This window comes from Danio aesculapii, chromosome 13, assembly GCF_903798145.1.
Source record: "Danio aesculapii chromosome 13, fDanAes4.1, whole genome shotgun sequence".
Lineage (NCBI taxonomy): Eukaryota > Metazoa > Chordata > Actinopteri > Cypriniformes > Danionidae > Danio > Danio aesculapii.
Window position 1 is genome coordinate 49,442,971 of NC_079447.1, and position 21,703 is coordinate 49,464,673.

The window sequence follows — 21,703 nt, forward strand, 5'->3', positions numbered from 1 at the left end:
TTTGATAGTCAATGGCTGCTAATATGATCTCCCCATTTAGAATTAGCAAAGAATACCTTTCTGAAATATATATAGGAGAAAGTACAAATGTGCGAATATAAAACCAACTTTACCTCAATTTACTTGTCACAAACCAGTTTGAGTTTCTTTCTGTTGAACACGAGACGTTGTTTTGAAAAATGTTGTAGTCTAAACCTGTAACCATTGACTTCCATAGTAGCCTATTTGCTTTTCATATAATGTGGTTACAGGTTTCTAACATTTTTCAAACTATCTTCTTTTGTGTTCAACAGACAAGGAAACTCGTAAAGGTTTGGAACCACTTGAGAGAGAACAAATGGTGAGTATAAACGTTCATACACCATAGGAATACGTTTGTGGATATGATTATTTGTCGCTTCCTGCTAGTATTATCTACTCATCGTGCAGACCCGAGGTTTCCTCAGTTAAAAATAAGTATTATCATCATCATCATCATCGCTCTTTCCTCCTGATGATCCCAGCATTCCTGCACTCCAGGACGAGCAGCGAACGCGTCGCGTCGCGTAGGGATTCCTAAGGATTACCCGGCGTGCCCCGCGGGAAAGATGGCGCTGAACGGGAGAGGATGGAGATAACTTTTATCTGAAATCTGGAACAGCGGATATCCACACCTGCCATCTGCGGTAACACTTTAACTCCTCGCCCAGAGATAGCGGCGAGAGGACGCGGGATCGGCGATCGCTCCTGACGGCGCGAGCAAGGATATTTTAGCCGCCGTTAGCAAGAGTGTTAGCCAGCGAGGAGAAGAAGGAGAAGGAAAAGCGGGCAAAGTTTATTCAGTTTGAGCAGGACTCAAGACTGATCGACACCAAACTCTGGATTTAACTGCGGAAAATTACCGGAGACAGGTAAGAAGTTCATAAATCGATTTACCTTCGTAACTCTAGTCTATTCTGGTGCATATAGTATGAAATGTATTTTCATATAATGTTGATATACGCGATCGGTCACCGTTCAGATGAACTGATAAACACACCCAGCAGTGCTGTATTAAAACAAAATCGTGTATTCAGAGCTGTGTTGTGCTTGTTTAAAGGCACCAGTGGTCGGATATGAGATTAGAGATGGTTGCTAATCTTAAAAGTGTCGATGTCAGGTGTTTTACGCGTCTCTATTCGGCGAGTCCGTCATGGCCATAGGCAGTGAAAACAAACCCTTCGGGCAGTGGATACTCTGTCTTTAACATTCACATGCTTCGGGATTTGAAATACACAAATATTTAATGCTTATATGCCTTTTTTGATCTCTTCAGCGCATATATAACGTTATTCATATTAATGCTACCAGCTGGATCCTGTTGTGCAACCGATCCTGTTACACGGGCTTCTTTAATACTAGACTGCTTAGCTGCTTGATCTATCTAACGTTAGATGATGATGATTACGTCCTAAAGCGACGGGGATTATCATTTTATTCACGTGTCCTAGCATGAAATGGTGTAACTTGTTAGGATGCTACTAGGAAGAAAATACGGTGGGGTATTTCGATTAGTATTATCAGTTTATGCTGGTATAACTCCATCATGGACACATCGCAGGTAACGATCACGAGCACAGGTTGTCACGATCGCGAAATATTGGTTGATGGTTATTAATTGTCATATAGATAATTGTGATTGATTCTCTGGTTTGTTAAAGAGGCGTGCAGTGCATGCGTAATGCGGCTTAATAAACCGCTTACACTTTACCACAAGACTGTATTAGTTAATGTTAGTTAATAGTTAATGTATTTACTAACACGAATGAACAAAGCATTTCCACTATATATTCATGTGAGTTACGGTTAGTTATTGAAAATACAGTTGTTCGTTGTCAGTTCATGTGCATTTACACAAGCATAAGTTTGGTTTTAATAATGCATTAGTAAATATTGAACTATGATTAATAAATGCTGCACAAGTATTGTCCATACTTAGTTCATGTTAGTAAATACATCAACTAATGAAATCGTATTGTAAAGCGTTACCAATAAACCTTTGGACAGATTCCTTTATTGAAATCTATCCCTAACTATTGATTCCTTATTCGTTATTCCTCATAGTTAAAAACAGGTGAAATATGTCTCATTTGCAGCTTTTTGGGTTCAGTTTTTGCAACAGCACCAATTTTATCTCGTGTTTTAGAATAACTTATTTATTGTTACTTTGGTTTTAAAGACCAAAAATTGCTTGTATTGAAATTAAGTGAAACCGCTGCAGGTTTGTTGGCACTCTAGCATATAGTAAGTCTTTTGATAAACTTTTTGAGGTGCCTTTTAGGCTGTGCATATTATCACATTCAAAGCTAGCAGCCAAAAAACAACAAAATTAACAGTCGTCTGTTAAAAACAAGCCTAGAGCGCCATCTGCGGTTAAAAACTAGCATAGAACATTGTCTGTTATTAAAAATTAGGTTTGAGTGCCCTCTGTTGTTAAAAACTGGCGCAGAAAGTCATCTGCTGTTAAAAATTAGCGCAGAGCGTCATCTGCTGTTAAGAACTAGCCTAGAGTGCCGTCTGTCATTAAAAACTAGCGCAGAGCATTGTCTGTTGTTAAAAACAAGGCTAGAGCGCCATCTGCGATTAAAAACTAGCATAGAATGTTGTCTGCTGTAAAAAATTTGCGCTGACAGTCGTCTGCTGTTAAAAACTAGCATAGAGCACCATCTGTTGTTATAAACTAGCATAGAACGTTGTCTGTTGTTAAAAACTAGCATAGAACGTTGTCTGTTGTTAAAAATTAGCGCAGAGCGTCCCTGCTGTTAAAAATGAGCGCAGAGCATCATCTGCTGTTAAAAACTAGCATAGAGTGCCGTCTGTGGTTAAAAACTATCATAGAATGGCATCTGCTGTTAAAAATTAGCACTGAGAGTCGTCTGCTGTTAAAAACTAACATAGAGCACCGTCTGTTGTTAAAAACTAGCATAGAACATTTTCTGTTGTTAAAAATTAGGTTTGAGTGCCGTCTGTTGTTAAAAACTGGCGCAGAGCGTCGTCTGTTGTTAAAAACTGGCGCAGAGTGTCGTCTGCTGTTAAAAATTAGTGCAGAGCCTTGTCTGTTGTTAAAAACTAGCCTGAGCGCTGTCTGTTGTTAAAAACTAGCATAGAACATTGTCTGTTGTTAAAAATTAGCGCAGAGTGTCCCTGCTGTTAAAAATGAGCGCAGAGCATCATCTGCTGTTAAAAACTAGCATAGAGTGCCATCTGTTATTAAAAACAAGCCTAGAGCGCCATCTGTGGTTAAAAACTAGCATAGAATGTTGTCTGTTGTTAAAAATTAGCGCTGAGAGTCGTCTGCTGTTAAAAACTACCATAGTGCATCATCTGCTGTTAAAAACTAGCATAGAGTGCCATCTGTTATTAAAAACAAGCCTAGAGCGCCATCTGTGGTTAAAAACTAGCATAGAATGGCATCTGCTGTTAAAAATTAGCGCTGAGAGTCGTCTACTGTTAAAAACTACCATAGTGCACCATCTGTTGTTAAAAACTAGCATAGAGCGCTGTCTGTTGTTAAAAACTAGCATAGAACATTGTCTGTTGTTAAAAATTAGCGCAGAGCATTGTCTGTTGTTAAAAACTAGCCTAGAGCGCCGTCTGCTGTTAAAAACTAGCATAGAGCATTGTCTTTTGTTAAAAACTAGCAAAGAGCACCGTCTGCTGTTAAAACCTAGCGTAAAGTGTCATCTGCTGTTAAACTAGCATTTGATGTTGTATTCATTGCAGTTGATTGTTGGAATTTGGACTTCAAATTATTGTTGTCAGGAAGAAAATCCATGTGTAAAGGCCAAAATTGTGTGAATAAAACTAAATTGTGTGAATAGACACAAATTAAACCCCTCTCTTTAGCTAAATGCTAGCCTAAAATGTATTGTTTTGGCAGAATAATTTTAAAGCAGTTACACTTGCTGTTCCTGGATAGTAGTTGCCTACTTAATTTCCCTCTGAATTCTCACGGACGGTTCCATAAACTCAGCTCTGCTGATGTAGTAAATACAAGACTGAAGGTCAGCGACCTTTTCTCCCTCACGTTGTTGTTGGTTCACTAAAAACATCCTGTGGGTTTTAGCAGCATTTTGCATTCTCTCTCATCTGGCTCCAAATGCTGAACGTGTGGGCTCTGTTAGCACCTCACACACACACACACACACACTGACTCTTAAAGCTGCCGGTGACTGCTGGATTTGTGCTAGGCCGTGTCGTATGATAGCACAGACCCCCGTGGAGGTTTATCAATTAGGAAACAGCCAGTGTGAAAATGTTTGGGGAGGGATTTGTTGAAAGATTACTCTGTCAAATGCCGCTGTGTGTAGCTGGGCTTAGCTGAAGAGATATGGGGTTTTGTGCGCAGTCTGGAGCGTTTAATTGGGAAAAGGTCCGATAATTACTGGACGATTGATGCCGTTAAGTCGTCCTCCGTTAAATAAGATGTAATGATCAAGGCTTTGTGCCGGTTAGTCAGGTTTTGTTTGCTCTATTTTACAGTTAGTGACCATAAAAAGTTGAAAGGTTTTCCTTGTAATTCTTTACTAAAATTCTTTACTAAAACTTTTTTTTACTAAAAGTTTAAATAAACTTTTTATTTAATACAATTTTTTACATTTTATTTATTTTGTTATTTATTTATTTTAAAGCCGACCTAATATGTAAAAATCACTTTTATAAGAAGTTTAAATACAGTTGTGTAGCTACAGCCTGTAAATATAACCAGCTTCTAATGGTAAAAATGGATTCAATTTTTTTAATTTTTAATAATCCCACTTTGCATTTGTATATAATCGTTCTTAATATTATAAATCTTTTGTACTACTACTCATGTAATATTGAAAAGGAGGACTTTAAACTTCTATTGAGTCATTTTTTTAATGAGCTTTCAGCGGTACTTCCGACTAAGCCCATCCCAGTTTGATTTGCTGTTCTCCCATGTCGGCAGGGGGATTTTCCCTTTGGACACCAATAAAAGATGCTACGTCATAATCATGCCCCTACTAGAGCAAGCTCCTGATTGGTTTACTGCTAAAGTTCAAACTTTCCAACTCAAGCGTGTCACGAAATTCGCATGTTAAGTGTGTCAAACATGCAAAATGCCTATTTCGCTCTGGTTCATTCGCACGAGTTGCGTCATTTGCGCGAATAGCACCACACTATGTCTGACCATGTCTATGCATTGACTTGACATGTAAATCACTCGCACTTGACTATTTATCCGTGTCTGGTGGGAATGCACCATTATCAGACCCCCTAATTTTTCAAGATTTTTTTGGTGATTTAAAAATGACTTTTGTGCTGGTAATTCCCAGAAATTTGCTGACAAATTTTGTGATTAAATATCTTAATTATCATATTAGGTAGCCTACTATGTTCGGTGTCACAATCTGACACAATGACAGTGACCCAAATCATAAAAATAAAGCTTCTTTGTTTTGGTCTCTTGTCAAGACAAGATCTAAAACAGATCTAAAACAGTAGTGATTTAGCCAAAGGAAGGTTGTATAACTTTCTTTCTCTTAGATTTCATTCCCCGCTACATATCTGACGTCATGTACCTCCCTCAGGACACATATTAGGGTATCCTCTACCGTAATACACCTAAAACACAGATTGCCGTAAAACTTGTCTATAGAAAAGTTTTCTCTTGTTAACTGCAGGGAAAGAGTTAAAAGAAATCATTAATCGTATTGACGCACATCATAATACCAGCCAATCGTTATGAGCCGCTTGCTTTTCTGTTTGTTCCTTTGCTCCATTTGTTAGGTGTTTGCTCTCACTTTCTTTTGCAGTCTGATGTGTGTCAAACGCATAATTCACAGGCAATTCGTGCCACAGGATGTCTAATCCCATCTTTGCATTGACTTAACATGTAAATCAATCACACTTCATCTGCATTTGCTTACTGCACAGGCTGCAAAACAACCCACCCCTCCACTATCATGTAATGAATGTTAGGGCGCAGGTGAGATGTAATTTTTCGAGAGACACTCAAATACATCACGTGTGCTGCGTATGCAACGTCTTTAAGTCATGTAAAACAATTAATTGCAAACTGAAATAAATATAATTCGATTATATGGTTTGGAATTTTACATTTTATGAGATTATTTAAATTTTTTTGCGATTTATTTTGCGTTTAAATTAAGAATTTTGCAGGATCGCAAAAACTTGCGACTTTTTGTCGGTAGATTCAGCGATTGCAAAATAGCGAAAAACTAGAATATCTGCATTATACTCCAGCGCCTGATTTGCATAATTTATGAAAATAAATGTATTTAGCTATCATTTTTATTATACTTCTGTTTCAGTATTATTTTACAGTAATAAAATACCTCAATAATGTGTTGTTTTTACTCTTTATTTTTTATGCCTTAGTAATATTAGAAACCAGGAGTGATCAAACTCGGTCCCAGAGGGCCAATATCCTGCATAGTTTAGCTCTAACTTCCTTCAACACACCTCCCTGGAAGTTTCTAGTAAACCTAGAAAGAGCTTGATTAGATGGTTCAGGTGTGTTTATTAGGGGTTGGAACTAAAACATGCAGGACACCAGCCCTCCAGGACCGACTTTAGACACTCCTGCAAGGACACCAGCCCTCCAGGACCAACTGTAGACACCCCTGTTATAAACTGTTTATTGCCAACTTCGCATCCTTGTAAACAAACACACCAAACCGAGAGAGTTTAAAATCACTTTTTCTGTAGTTTTTTTTCCAATCCCTAAATCTTAACCATAATTACAGAAATGTAGTATGAGCAAATACTAAAAAATGTCTAAAATTAACAGTAATACAAAATTTAAAAGTAATTAAAATTATACTATTTAAAATTTATATTATTATATACTATATAATAATAATAATAATAATTGCTATTATTATTATTGTTGTTGTTATTGTTGTTAACTGCATATTTAAAATGAGCTGAAACATCACAATTCTTGAGTTTTTCTGGGGACCACCTAATTGTTTTATGTTCAATCCACTTAAGTTTGTAAAAACAATTTGGTCAACCTTATCGACTTGTTTCCCAGTACTGGGTTGCGGCTGGAAGGGCATCCGCTGCGTAAAACATATGCTGGAATAGTTGGTGGTTCATTACGCTGTGGCCCTGATAAATAAGGGACTAAGCCGAAGGAAAATGAATGAATGATCAACTTGTGTTGGGACAGCATGAAGGAATTGTGTGCATCCCAGCAAATTTTACAGTGTACTTCTACTACTATTAATAAAATAGTTTTTATAAGGTCTTATGCTAATATGTGCAGTTGCTTGGCTGTGTTGTATGATTTTGTTTAGTCTGTTCTGTTCTGTTGGTCACCTTCATCATGCATATTCAGTTCCGTGAAAGTTTTTTTTTTTTGCTTTAAATACAACACAAAGCAGGGCTGTTTGAGATGACCTTGGCAGTCGGAATTGGCTTAGAATTTCAGATACACTCTATTCATCAGCTTTTGCCCACACACTGCATGGCCTTTCACTTAGAAAGATGTCAGACAGTCTTTTTTTGAAGCAACCATTTCAATGCTTTTATTAAAATAAACTAAACCGTTGTTTGGGCTGTATTGACCAGAAGGTATACCTGTGATTTTTCTCAGAAATCTCATTCAAACCTGCAGGAAGGATTGATTTTTCATCAAACAATGTATAGTTTCTTTTTCAATTATTTCCTAAATGACGTTTAACAGAGAAATGCATTTTTCACAGTATTTCCTATAATATTTTTTCTTCTGGAGAAAGTCTTATTTGTTTTATTTCGGCTAGAATGAAAGCAGTTTCTTGGTTTTATTTATTTAAATAAAATTTTAAGGTAGGGGTGGGCGATATGACCTAAAATTAATATCACGGTATTTTTCATCTTTTGAACGGTGACGGTATAATATCATGGTATTACTTTCAATAGCAAAATAATATACATCTCAAGGAAAAACGGACAAAAGAAAGTCTCACTTCTATCACTCTTTAAAAGTTTCGGTTTGGGTCATTGTAAATGCTCAGTCTCGTTATGAGCTGATCTTCATTTCTCTGTGTTGGTGGAATAAAGCAGGCGAGTCAGCCGCACCAATTTATAAGCAGACAGAGCAGGATTCTCGCGATGACCACCAGCGCAATTCCGCTCTTTGTTATGAGCCGTAGTTTCAGTGTAAACTTAGTAAAGGTGAGTTTCTTTGGCGATGATGTGTACAGTGTTAGATTTTATATTTAGCGGACATTTGCGCTGAACACGCGGTGAATGCAACGCATCGAGATTCGGGCACCTTCTCCGAAAACACTCGATTGATCTCAGCTGGCGGATCAACATTTACCTCATGTTATGATCGCTGTCATCTGCGCCATTATTACTATTATTATTATTATTATTATTATTATTAATATTATTATAACTTTAGGTGAGGTTTGCAAACCTGTGCACTTTTCACTCTTCAGCCGTTTGCATTTCCTGCGGTAACAAAAGCTCCCTGTTATCTGACATCGGGAAGCGCTGAGTGACTGAAAATCAAATCAGATTGCACTACAACCATTATATTCAGACACACAAATGCTCCCAAATATATTATGAGGGCGCATAGATTAATTTTCAGGCGCTCATGCGACCAAAATGGTTGCAATTTCGAGCCCTGTAGTATAAGGACATGTATTCAGACCACAACTGAACGTTTGAAGAAAATTGAATGCCTTATTATTTAGAATTAGCTATTATTGATGTAAATGCAGCTGTTCAAGGCGCATAATTGATTTATTACGGTATTGACGGTATTAGAAAATCCATGTCGTGGCGCAATGTCACACCGGTGATGACTATGACACCGGTGTACCGCCCACCCCTATTTTAAGGTCAATATCATTAGGCCCCTTAAAGGAAACCTATGATGAAAATCAACCTTTGTAAGCTGGTTGGACAGAACTTTGTGTTAGTATAGTAGACTGTAGACTTCAACTGTAGATATCATGGTAATTCTGTTTTTTTTAGTTGCTTATTGTTATCACTTAGGCTCTGGTACACCTTGAAAGCAGCACACTCTTTTCTTTATGGTATTCGTAATGTTTTAAAGCTGTCATACTGAATTTTCTGCATAGATTTTTTTGTGTGCGCCCAACATGTTGCAGTGCTTTGGAAGCTCCTCTGGAATTTGCTCAAATCTTTTTTTTTTTGAACTGGAGGGAGCGAGAGTCGTGTGGAAACATTCCTCTGCTTGGCTGAGCTCCCATGCTGGTGGAAACGGGGCTCCTCAGCATTCACCAGCATTCAGTTCTTGTGCAAATTTACCCTCCGCCTGCTCGCTCCCATTGTCAGCCTGTCAAGTCTGTTTTTATGTTTGTTGCTTGAATCCAATTATCCACGACCTGCAACATAGCCTGCACCTTTTCTTCTCAGCGCTGCAGACACCGGTAGCTGATTCTTTCCTCCATCTCCGTCTCTTTAAAGGGAGACCTATTATGCCCCTTTTTACAAGATAAGTCACTAGAGTGTGCATGTGAAGTTTTAGCTCAAAATACCACACAAATAATGTGTTAGAACTCTTTGAAACCGCCCCTTGTAAGGTTTGAGCCGAATTGTGCTGTTTTGGTGACTGCCGCTTTAAATTCAAATGAGATTGTGGTGTTTTTAAAAGAGGGCGGAGCTACAAATGCTAGTGTGTGAGCATAGTGGCAGATTCAAAACAGGACTAACGTTATCTCTGTGAAAATCTGAAAATGTCTGAGAAGAGCGCCGTCTATGGAGACTACATTGTTTATTTGCGCATCCTAAAACTATACAGGTAATTTAACTAAATTATGATTTCATCATGGTTTCCGCTACGTTCATTCCACCACGCCAATATTCATCCCGCCACGGCTACATTACAGCTTCTCATTTAAAACATTAAAACATAAAATCGCACCAAAACGTATTAAAAGGTAAGTGAATTATAACAGCGCAAACTTTTCTGTAACCGTAGTAGTGCTGTGCATCATTTGTTTACCCCTTCAAGGTTACGTGTTGACTGGCTGACTGTGACAAGTGCGTGATGCGTGAGGCCAGCAAACACGACGTATAGCTGTTTTACTTTATTTCAGGACGCATTAATACCGGAGGCATTCATAAATATTCCTAGCAAATCTAATAAATGCTGGAGACATACTCGTACATAAATGCACTAAATCACACCTCAACAGCGTTTATTTGAGAGCGCACAAGAAGATCTGCGCGCTCTTAATGCGGCTTATATTTAAAGGGACGTGAAAGAAGTTTTGTGCACGAGCAGAGGAAATCAGCCCGCAAGCAAAGAGATTCACATGCTCGTAGGCTATTACATAAATGCGATCTCGACTTCTAATACTGCGCTCATGACATTTGTCATTGAAATAACGCCACAGGTAGTTGGTAGATCTGTTAAAAAAGGCGTGAAAAAATCCTAGAGGAAACACTGTTCATGATGCATCATTTAGTAATCAGTTAGATAATAAAGCAAAATTTACTCGCATTTATCTGTGCTTTTTGGTGATATTAGGAGCTGGGTTGCACGGTTTACCGGTACTATGGTAGTATCGCGATACTATGGCTATGGCAGTGCCACTGTAGTTTGTAAACAGTAGTATCGTCATTAACGGTCTATCTACAATTAGGCATGGGACCGTATAAGATTCTGACGGTATAATAACCTTGGATAAATATATCACGGTTTCACTGTAAAGTGGTAATTTGTGTGTAACTTATGTTTATTTATTTATTTATTTATGATTTGCTTATTGGTAGAACAAAGACCATGCAGTTGAAATGGTAGGCTACATATAATTAATTTGTGATGAATTAATTAATTCACTGCCGCCTACGACGACGATGCCATCATCCATCGCAATGTTTCACATTAGACATCGTACTATGCCAAATTGGTCGACATCGCCCAACCCAAGTTTCCAATTGGTTTAATTTAACTTGAAAACTCTTGAGATCCTGTGATATGATCATTGCAAATTTGCACATTGCGATATCGATGCTGAAATGATATGTTGTGCTGTCCTAACTCGAATACAGTATCGAATACTCACAAAAAAATAATAATGTATGCAGATTATCTGGCCTACGAAATCATCCCAATCAATATATAATAATTTTTTAATTAACTAAGTTCTAATTGAGCTATTAAAGTCATCTGGTGAAATAATTATAGTATATCTCAATAAATATCGCAATGTCTGATTTATTTCCAACATCGTGCAGCCCTAATAGAACCCCAAAAAATGGTATTCATTGAGCCAGACTGTCCTTTATCAGGGCTGGTTGACTTCCCGATGAGCTTAAGTCTCCAGCTCTCTCCTGTTCCTCCTTGCTGGTTTCTTCTCTTACCTGCTTTTGCCTGTGATGTACAGAGAAACCAGAGCGCTAATCCTCACCACACATGAGGCCAGACTGCGCACACACCAGCTGCTAGAAAGAGCTTAGCTTATTTGGATCTCTCAATGGCAGGTGGCTGTAGCCCACCGCTTCACCACTCGGGTCGTAAAGAGTCCCGCAGACCCCCGCTTTCCAGACAACATCAGGTCCAGGCTGATCTACTTATATTAGAATTGTCTTTAAGGCACTTGCATTGGAATATCTTGCTGTGCTTTCTTCTGAAAAGTGCTGCTGCTCTTCGAGGACATTTCATAGCGCTCCATATTTCAGCAAGTCTGTTTGCGTGTGGACGGCATTGCATGTGTCCCCTGCTTCATTATTATGCATTGTTAAAGGGACAGTTCATTGAAGGGACTGGGTATTGATACAGATTTTAATATAAAATAGATTAAACAAAAATATCTCATCTCTTATGTCATTCATTCATTTTCTTTTCGGCTTAGTCCTTTTATTAATCCGGGGTCGCCACAGCGGAATGAACCGCCAACTCATTCAGCATTTGTTTTACACAGCGGATGCCCTTCCATCACTAGGAAACACATACACACACACATACACTACAGACAATTTAGCCTACCCAATTTACCTGTACTGCATGTCTTTGGACTGTGGGGGAAAACGGAGCACCCGAAGGAAACCCACGTGAACGCAGGGAGAACATGCAAACTCCACACAGAAACGCCAACAGAGCCGAGGCTCCAACCAGCGACCCAGCGACCTTCTTGCTGTGAGGCGACAACACTACCTACTGCGCCACTGCTTCGCCTCATCTCTTATGTCTTATAATAAAATAAAAACAAGTGTTAAAGAGTCTCTTAAACTTGATAAATAAAATTTTGCAAAGTGTGTCCAATGGTAAAGTGTAAACTCGGAGCAATCAAAGCAAACTTTAAGGCAGGGGCGGCCAACCCTGTTCCTGGAGATCTACCTTCCTGCAGATTTCAGTTGCAACCCATATTAAACACACCTTCCTGTAAATATCAAGGGCTGTTCATGCTCTAGTTAATTGGTTTAGATATGTTTGATCAGGGTAGGAGCTAAACTCTGCAGGAAGGTCGATCTCCAGGAACAGGGTTGAGCACCCCTTCTTTAAGGTGTCTATAATAGTGATGCAGTAAACCACAAACTCTGTAAACAAACAGCTTATGATAATCAAATCTGACCATCATTATTCAAATACATAAAGCAACATTACAAATTGTAAATTTGGATGACTATATTACTCCCTGTGCTAAAAACTCTTTCAGATGGGGTGTTAGTGGCTGGGATGCACAAGAAAAGAAACCAAAAAGCCACTCTGGCGACGTCCTTATGTCCTTTTTTTTATTTACAGTCCCCCCACTGCTGCATGGCACTCATTTTCACATGTGTTGTTATCCTGACCTGAGGTGACTGACGCAACCCAAAACTTGCATGTGAAAAGTTACCCTGGCTTTGGTCGTAACTAGGCGACCATCAACCGTTTTTCTAGAGGATGACAAACAGACAAACCATTGCTGCAGCTCTGATACAAGTTTTATTCATGGAGAGAAGTAAAAAGCACTGTTTGGTTGCTCTGTTTGTCTGAGGTAATTAGACTACTGTTATTACTGAAATTTGTATATTCCATACAAAGTATGAAGCAGATTGGTTAGCTCTAATTATTTGAATCATGCTGTGCACGCAAGTCATGCAACTCAATTGGAAATAACAAACCTACACCCCAAGTTTATTTGCATTCCTTCCAAGGTGCGTGTGCCCGCAGTTGAAAACGGTAAACTGAGCAAAAAAGCTCGCTACTTCAGTCACGTCTTTTTCATTCTCCAATCAAATGAAAGCAGAGGTGGGGTTTCAGCTGAGCTGACAGCAGTGTTTGTGTTGTCAAGACGATTATGGAGACATTTATAGATGGAAGTAAGACTATCGATCGCTGTTTTAAGTTATCCAGAGCTGTATGACTTCGCCAATCTTGTAAATTACAATATTATTAAATATTAGAATTATAACAATATCAACAGCAACACTCGGCCATAGGCCTGGGCCGGTATAAGACTGTGATGGTGTGATATCCTTGGATAAAAATATTACCATTTCATGGTATTGTGGTTACTGCTCTAAACTATGTTCTTTTTAAATGCCTGGGTAAAAAAAACAAAATATTCCCCTATTGAACACAGTAAAGTTTATTTTACATTTTGAAACAGTAGCTCTTTTCTGTTGGAGACATTGTTGCCTTAAAAAAAACTAAACAACATAGTCATAAAAAAACGTAAAAATAACTTTACAAATACAGTAGAAATTATATAACCGAAAAATCTGGTGGGTTTTAAAACCTTTAAAAAAAAAAAAAAAAGGTAAACCTTGAAACCGTCTATCGTCCCATGCCTACTCGCGCAGTATACGCAGCTGATTCAGTCATTGCCTAGCGACATGAAAAATGCAACACACTTCCTTTTTTTGTCAACAAAAAAGGCAATGTGGTGCGCTTCGCGTATTTGGAATGCGATTTGAAAAGCAAGTGTTCGGTGTAATCGGCCCCTAAGGGAGCTTATAATGTTGATCTTAAAATGTTTTTTTTATTCTAGCCAAAATAAAACAAATAAAGCTTTCCCCAGAAGAAAAAATATCATAGCAAATACTGTGAAAAATTCCTTGCTCTGTTAAACATCTTTTAGGAAATATTTGAAAATGAAAAAAAAAAAATCACAACTAACCCTTTAAGTGAAAATCTAGCTGTAACATCTAAAGATCCTAAAAACGTGACATGTCGATTGCTTTTGCACCTCTTTAGTGCGTCATCTCAATGATCCTCCAGCTCACAACAGGCAGTTCATTGACTCATTTCCGCGTCTTCCCTCATCCTGTTCCTCCTTCAGTGTCTCGCTCCGTTTTTCTCCTGACGTCAGCTCGTTTTTCTATTTTTATCCCCAGTGGACACTTTTTCATTGAGGTATAATTAATATCTCTTGTCCCTGAGCCTTTAGCGGTTGGGTTTTGTAAGTCCTGTCATTCACTAAAAGGTCATACTGGTGTTGGATACCTTTATAGGAGACCGTGTTTAGCTCACATGAACAGAATGGCCTATTTCAGTCAGTGTTGCCCCAGAGCTTATGTTGTAGGTGCACCAGACATCTTAGGTTTTCCAGTTGACACAGTTGAGTGTTTGGCATTCCATTAGTAAGACAGTCTTGCATTTTCTGTCCTCATGAAGAAACGCGAGCCTGACCTGTGCTTGACACTTAGGCTAAATACAGTATCTAGAGTTGTGGATAGAGTTCAGACCAAAACACTTTTCTTTAAATGAGTAGTTCACACGAAAATGGGCATTTCTGACGTGGTTTTAAAATCAATACGACTATCACACTAAAAACAGATGTATCAGGATGTAAGTTTAAGTTATTTATCATTTATTGAACTGAAAAATTTCACATTTTTTTACGTAATTTAAAAAAAAATTGAATTATACACTCACTGGACACTTTATTAGGTACACCTTACTAGTACCGTGTTGGACACCCTTTCGCCTTCAAAACTGCCTCAACAAGGTACTGAAAATATTCCTCAGAGATTTTGGTCCATTTTGGTGCAGATTTGTCGGCTTTACATCCATGATGCGAATCTTCCGTTCCACCCCTCCCAAAGATGCTCTATTGGTTTGAGATCTGGTAACTGTGGAGGCCATTTGTGAACTCATTGTCATGTTCAAGAAACCTGTCCTGCTGGAAATATCAGAAGATGGGTTACACTGTGGTCATAAAGGGATGGACATGGTCAGCAACAATACTCATGTAGGCTGTGGCGTTGACACGATGCTCAATTGGTACTAATGGGCCCAAAGTGTGCCAAGAAAATATCCCCCACACCATTACACCACCACCACCAGCCTGAACTGTTGATACAAGGCAGGATGGATCCATGCTTTCATGTTGTTGATGCCAAATTCTGACCTGACCATCCGAATGTTGCAGCAGAAATCGAGACTCATCAGACCAGGCAACATTTTTCCAATCTTCTATTGTCCAATTTTGGTGAGCCTGTGCCAATTGTAGCCTCAGCCTCAATTCTCTGTAAACCCTAGAGATGGTTGTGTGTGAAAATCCCAGTAGATCAGTAGACCAGCCCGTCTGGCACCAACAACCATGCCACGTTCAAAGTCACTTAAATCCCCTTTGTTCCCCATTCTGATGCTCGGTTTTAACTGCAGCAGATCCTCTTGACCACGTCTACATGCCTAAATACATTAAGTTGCTGCCATGTGATTGGCTGATTAGAAATTTGCGTTAACGACCAGTTGGACTGGTGTACCTAATAAAGTGGCCATAAATAATAAAGTGTGTGTATATATATATTTCTCCAAAACTTGGACCTATGGCTCACTGATAATCATTTAAAATATTCGTCATTACAATTATGACCAAATAATCGTTATTATGACCTTTCCCATAATCGAGCAGGCGTAATATAGACGCATGTATGATATCTTGTTTTCTCTGCACTTTGAGAATTCAAAATCCCATTTGTGAGTGAATATTGAGCTGGGGTATTACACTGGCTTCTGCCTGCAGGTATGGAAATAAATGAAACCATCTAAAGGCAATAAATGAAAGAGCTCCATTCAGCATTACAAGTGTCCATGTCTAATATTCTCTCTGGTCTCCAAGGTATTTTCAGAGGTGATTCCTATACGAAGCGATGCTACATTTCCCACATGACTCCTGGGGTTCACTGGCAATATTGTAGCGCTGATGAAAGACCGTCTGTGTAGTCAGGACTGCCATTCACTGCATGGGATTTGTATTTACAAGCCTGGCCACAGAAGCCCACTGATCCTCCAGAGTGTGAGAGAGAAGCTTCAGGACTGAATCTCCCTCCCACTTCGGAAGCTTGATTCACAGACACAGGAAACCACTCACTGTTGCCCCGAGCTCTGTCTACATTCATACACCGAGCTCTTCTGGGACTTTCTGGCATTCAGCTCTTACATGGCATAGGCTGAGACTGTCCAGATCTACCAGCCTGCCTCTTCCTCTGCTGTTTTCCGTCATGAAGGATCACAATTCTGACAGTGAGCGATGATAGAAACGTCAAGACTGTTGGAAGCAAGCTGAATTGATTTCCAGGAGTTGCAAATCAAATGCACATTTTGGAGCTACTCTTTTGCTCTAAATGTTAAGCCTAGGCATGTGCCGGTATCACATTTTCATGCTGCGATTAATTGATTGAGCTTTTATCACGGTATACGGTATTATCACGATATTGTAATTTTACTAGAGAAACAGGTAAAAACACAAAAAACTTCAGTTTCGTCAACTTAGTAACTTTAATAACTTTTTAATTAACTAAAAGTACTTCAAACATTTAAATACAAATAAATATAAATAAAACAATACACAATATAAAAGTAAACTTGAGCAATTATATCAAAGTGAATGTGCAAAGGGAAACCGTCTTCGATCAGCAATCGTGGAATGAACTGCCAACTATTCCAGCATGTTTTATGCAGCAGATGCCTTTCCAGCCACAACCCAATATTGGAAATCACCCATACACACTCATTCACACACACTCATACACTACAGTCAATTTAGCTTATTCAATACACTATTCACTCAGCCTATATTCAATAATAAACATAACAAAAACTGCCTGCTAATGCATGGGTAAATCTTCAAAGGGAACAGTGTTACATTATAACCTTTCACCTCATCCTGCTTGCTGTTTCACTATCTAAACATTGAAAACATAATATAAGTCAAATTTGTTTCATTTTGATATTTGATTTACCCTGTCTCTTTTGCAGAATATGAGTTTTAATAACCAATAATGGCCATTATAACAGTATAACGTACATTAAATTTAAACGATAAAGGTTAGCAATCAGTCAATGTGCAGAATCAGTGTATGTGGTTACATAAATTAATATATTAGCTTTGCACTCAGCCAAAACAGTTAACTGAGAACAAGTGATTCAAAAGACATAAGAAATGTTAGATAGAGACAACAAGATGAATTCAATATCACGTTTAACAACTATAGTGAGATGAGATCATCCAGCAGATGAACTGTCTGACATGCACTAAACTCTCACCTGGGGTTTATGCTTACCCGCTGAACTAGTGGCTGCAGCTCTGGGCAGAGAGTGTGTGGTCACGTGATTTGCGTTTTAGCCGTGTACTAGAATGAACAGAGAACTTTTCAGAATCGCTAAATGAAACGCCGGTGTATTTCCCGCGATTTCTCTGCGCCTCCCTTGCGTTTCTTCTCTCTGACTCTCGACTATTTTGACAAATACACACAGACGACGCACGCTCACACGAGTCCAAAATAGGAGTTTGTGATTGGGCCAGCCCAATGTCAATACCGAAATGAGCCAATGGGGTGCAGAGTGTCACATGGGCCGGCCCGGTCTGTCTGTCCGGGAAAAAAAAGCATCTACTTTCAGAGAGTCACAGATCACAGCAGCGTCAATCAATAACGCAGAAAAAAACGATAGGCTGCTAAGCCTTTTATGGGCCGATCAAATCATAAGACGATGATCAGCTCGGCCCAAAAAGTACGTCGGCCCACCGGAAAAGTGCCCGGTCTGCCAGATGACAAGTACGCCCCTGCGTGTGAGGATTTTAGTGCGGTGGCAGCGGCGGCGCGCACACAAGGCTTCTACATGTGGGGATTGTTTACATCAGAGTGCGCATCAGTTCTGCGCAGCATATACGCAGTGTTTCTTCAAGCGGTTGATGGAAAATAAGCTAAGGCGCGTTCTAAGAATATAAATTCGGATCTATTATTTTTCACGGTATTTTGAAGTGCCCGCGATAACAATATCGTGCATATTCATTACCGTGATTTATCGCATTACCGAATACCGGCACAAGCCTAGTTAAGCCATGTCCACATATACACAGGTATTTCTATAAAAACAGAGATTTCCCAGCCATCTGTCCACATAAAAACACTCTGTGATGCATATTAACACTAGAACTGCCAGGGTTTAAAACATTGAATAAAACTTTCAAGCCTCCCAATTGTTGGCTGCGTCCGAATTCGCCTACTACTCAGTAGGTACTGCATTTTAATTTGAATGTACTACTCTGGCAATTTACTACTCAAGCAATTTAACTTTTAAAAATCATATATCCCATGTCACAAAAATTGCTTTCTTTCATCTGAGAAATATCGCTAAGTTACAAAGTATGCTATCCATCTCAGATGCAGAAAAGCTAGTTCATGCTTTTATGACTTCTAGGCTGGATTACTGTAATGCACTGTTTGCTGGCTGCCCAGCATCCTCTATTAATAAACTTCAGCTAGTATGAAATGCAGCTGCCAGAGTTCTTACCAGGTCTAGAAAATTTGATCACATCACCCCAATGTTATCCTCCTTACACTGGCTGCCTGTTAAGTTTCGAATTGAATTTAAAATATTGCTTCTTACCTACAAAGCTTTAAATAATCTAGCTCCTGTTTATCTAACCAACCTTCTGTCTCGCCACAATCAAATTCGCTCTTTAAGATCTCAAAACTCAGGGCTTCTGGTAGTACCTAGAATAGCAAAGTCGAGTAAAGGAGGTCGAGCCTTCTCATTTATGGCTCTTAAACTATGGAATAGGCTTCCTGATAACGTCCAAGGCTCAGACACCCTCCCTGAGGCCAGCTTCCAGCCTCCGCCGCTGAGACTGCAGCTTTTGAGACTGAAGTTTTTTTTTCTTCACTTTCGCCAATTAGTGAAGTTTTTTTCCCTCCGCTGTCGCCACTGGCTTGCATGGTTCGGGATCTGTAGTGCTGCGCATCGTTGGATTTTAGCATACTACTTTATATAGGATGCAAGTAGGCATGTGCCGGTATCACATTTTCATGCTGCGATTAATTGATTGAGCTTTTATCACGGTATACAGTATTATCACGATATTGTAATTTTACTATAGAAACAGGTAAAAAAACACAAAAAACTTCAGTTTCGTCAACTTAGTAACTTTAGTAACTTTTTAATTAACTAAAAGTACTTCAAACATTTAAATACAAATAAATAAAACAATACACAATATAAAAGTAACTTGAGCAATTATATCAAAGTGAATGTGCAAAGGGAAACCGTCTTTGATCAGCAATCCCTCTGCATTTTTTTGGAACCCAAAATATTTCCAAACCTCTGACTTTTTTTTTGAAGGGGGATAAATTGTCGGCAGCGTTCCTCCTTCCGCCATGCTTCTTCTTCGTGTGAGGATTAGAGAGCGGTGGCAGCGGCGGCGTTCACTGCGTGCACACAGTGCTTCTACATGTGGGGATTGTTTACATCAGAGTGTGCATCAGTTCTGCGCAACATATACGCAGTGTTTTTTCAAGCGGTTGATGGAAAATAAGCTGAAGGGGGATAAATTGTCGGCAGCGTTCCTCCTTCCGCCATGCTTCTTCTTCATGTGAGGATTATAGTGCGGTGGCAGCGGCGGCGCGCACTGCGTGCACACAGTGCTTCTACATGTGGGGATTGTTTACATCAGAGTGCGCATCAGTTCTGCGCAGCATATACGCAGTGTTTCTTCAAGCGGTTGATGGAAAATAAGCTAAGGCGCGTTCTAAGAATATAAGTTCGGATCTATTATTTTTCACGGTATTTTGAAGTGCCCGCGATAACAATATCGTGCATATTCATTACCGTGATTTATCGCATTACCGAATACTGGCACAAGCCTAGATGCAAGTATGTGATTTCGAACACATTGACTTTTTACTAAAATGGTCTCATTTACAGTTCCCAGGTGTTAAACATTGGTTAAACGAGGCATTTATACCTAGGTCAAGTTTACCTGCAATGTGATGCCTGTATTTGTATATGTTTTAACCTGTTCTGCCATGACTTTTACTTTCACTCACAGTGGATTAAATACAATTTTTCTAGGGAAATGTTATATAAGGCAATTATCAACAACAATATCGTATAGTTTTCCAGTATTTTGCAACCCTACACAATGTGTTGGAAAATCTTAACCCTGGCCAAAGTTTTCAGAATGTTTCGTTTTCAGTCACCTCATGCTGCGTTTTCGTGTAAACAAATGGCTAAAAAAACGTGTCAAAAAAATGCTGTTTGTGTGGACGGGGCCTAAATATATTTGGCTAGTGCTAACTGCTAACAGTGTTATGTCCTGCACAGTTGGCCTGCTCAAACAAACAGACTGAATTTCCGCTTAATCCTGTGAGTGCCACATAAATTACACACTTCATCTGCTTCCTTCCATGAGTAAATGATTTGGATGTTGTAGAGTGGGCACTCATTTGTCGCTGCTGGAAGGAGGTTTTTGGCAGCGCTGGTTGACTGCGATGACTCTGGACGCCTCCAGCAGCCCCTGCCCTCATGTCTGAAGATTCCCACAGTTAGGAAGTTCATAATAAAGGCCAATCGAGTTCAAGCACTCAAATCTAGTGGAGGGATCGATGTCTGTCATGAAGCGTTTTTCATGGCGTAGCACTTTCCATCATCCTCGAAGCATGTCTTGTGCTCCGATCACATGCTCTGAAAGCCTTTGTATAAATAGACAGATATAAATCAATAAACCTTCTGGGAAATGAAGACATGTTTTTTATTCACTAAGGAAGCTCGCTTCTTATAGAGCCTTATTTTCTGTATTGCTTTGGGAAAAATGTCATATTAGTGAATTAGACCTATGACGTTATTCATTGTATCATGATAACGAACATGCACAATATTGATATGGTGGGCACTTCAAAGCATTGCGAATCATTATTTATTGTATAAACTACACTCTAAACAATACGTTTTGCTGCTTGTTCAAACTACTTATTTAAAATGAGCTGAAACAACAAAATTCAAGAGATTTCGTTGGGACTACTTGATTGTTTATGTTCAATCCACTTAAGTTAATCTGACCTACTAAATTCTGAAATATTGATCAGAAATTATTTAACTTTTTAAAGGGATATTGTTTATTAACACTGTGCTATAAGGCTTTTAGGGTGGCGCAGGGGGTAGCGATGTCACCTTATAGCAAGAAAGTCGCTGGTTTGAGTTCCGGCTGGGTCAGTTGGCATTTCTGTGTGGAGTTTGCATGTTCTCCCCATGTTCACATGGGTTTCCTCTGGGTGCTCCGGTTTCCTACACAAGTCCAAATACATGCGCTATAGGTGAATTGGGTAAGCTAAATTGTCCGTAGTGTATGTGTGTATGTCCTGGTACTCTAAATTGGGGGTTGAGCTTTGAGGTAACGACCCACCTCAAAAAAATGAGAAGTTACGAAACACCAACATGGTGTGGGTAAATGTCAACTTTGATATAAATGGCCCTGGAAATAAGTAAAAGGGTTTTAATTTGAAATTTTCTAAAATATGATTC

The 21,703-nt window shown here is 39.1% G+C and overlaps 1 protein-coding gene across 1 annotated transcript in view; it reads left to right on the forward strand.

Annotated features, from left to right (window-relative positions):
• Positions 1–529: 529 nt before the first annotated feature.
• The window catches only part of tjap1 (tight junction associated protein 1 (peripheral)), a 149,617-nt gene continuing 128,443 nt past the window's right edge, over positions 530–21,703 (forward strand). The window contains exon 1 of the mRNA XM_056471493.1: positions 530–890. The gene's annotated coding sequence lies outside the window, so the exon portion shown is untranslated. The remainder of the gene's footprint in view (positions 891–21,703) is intronic.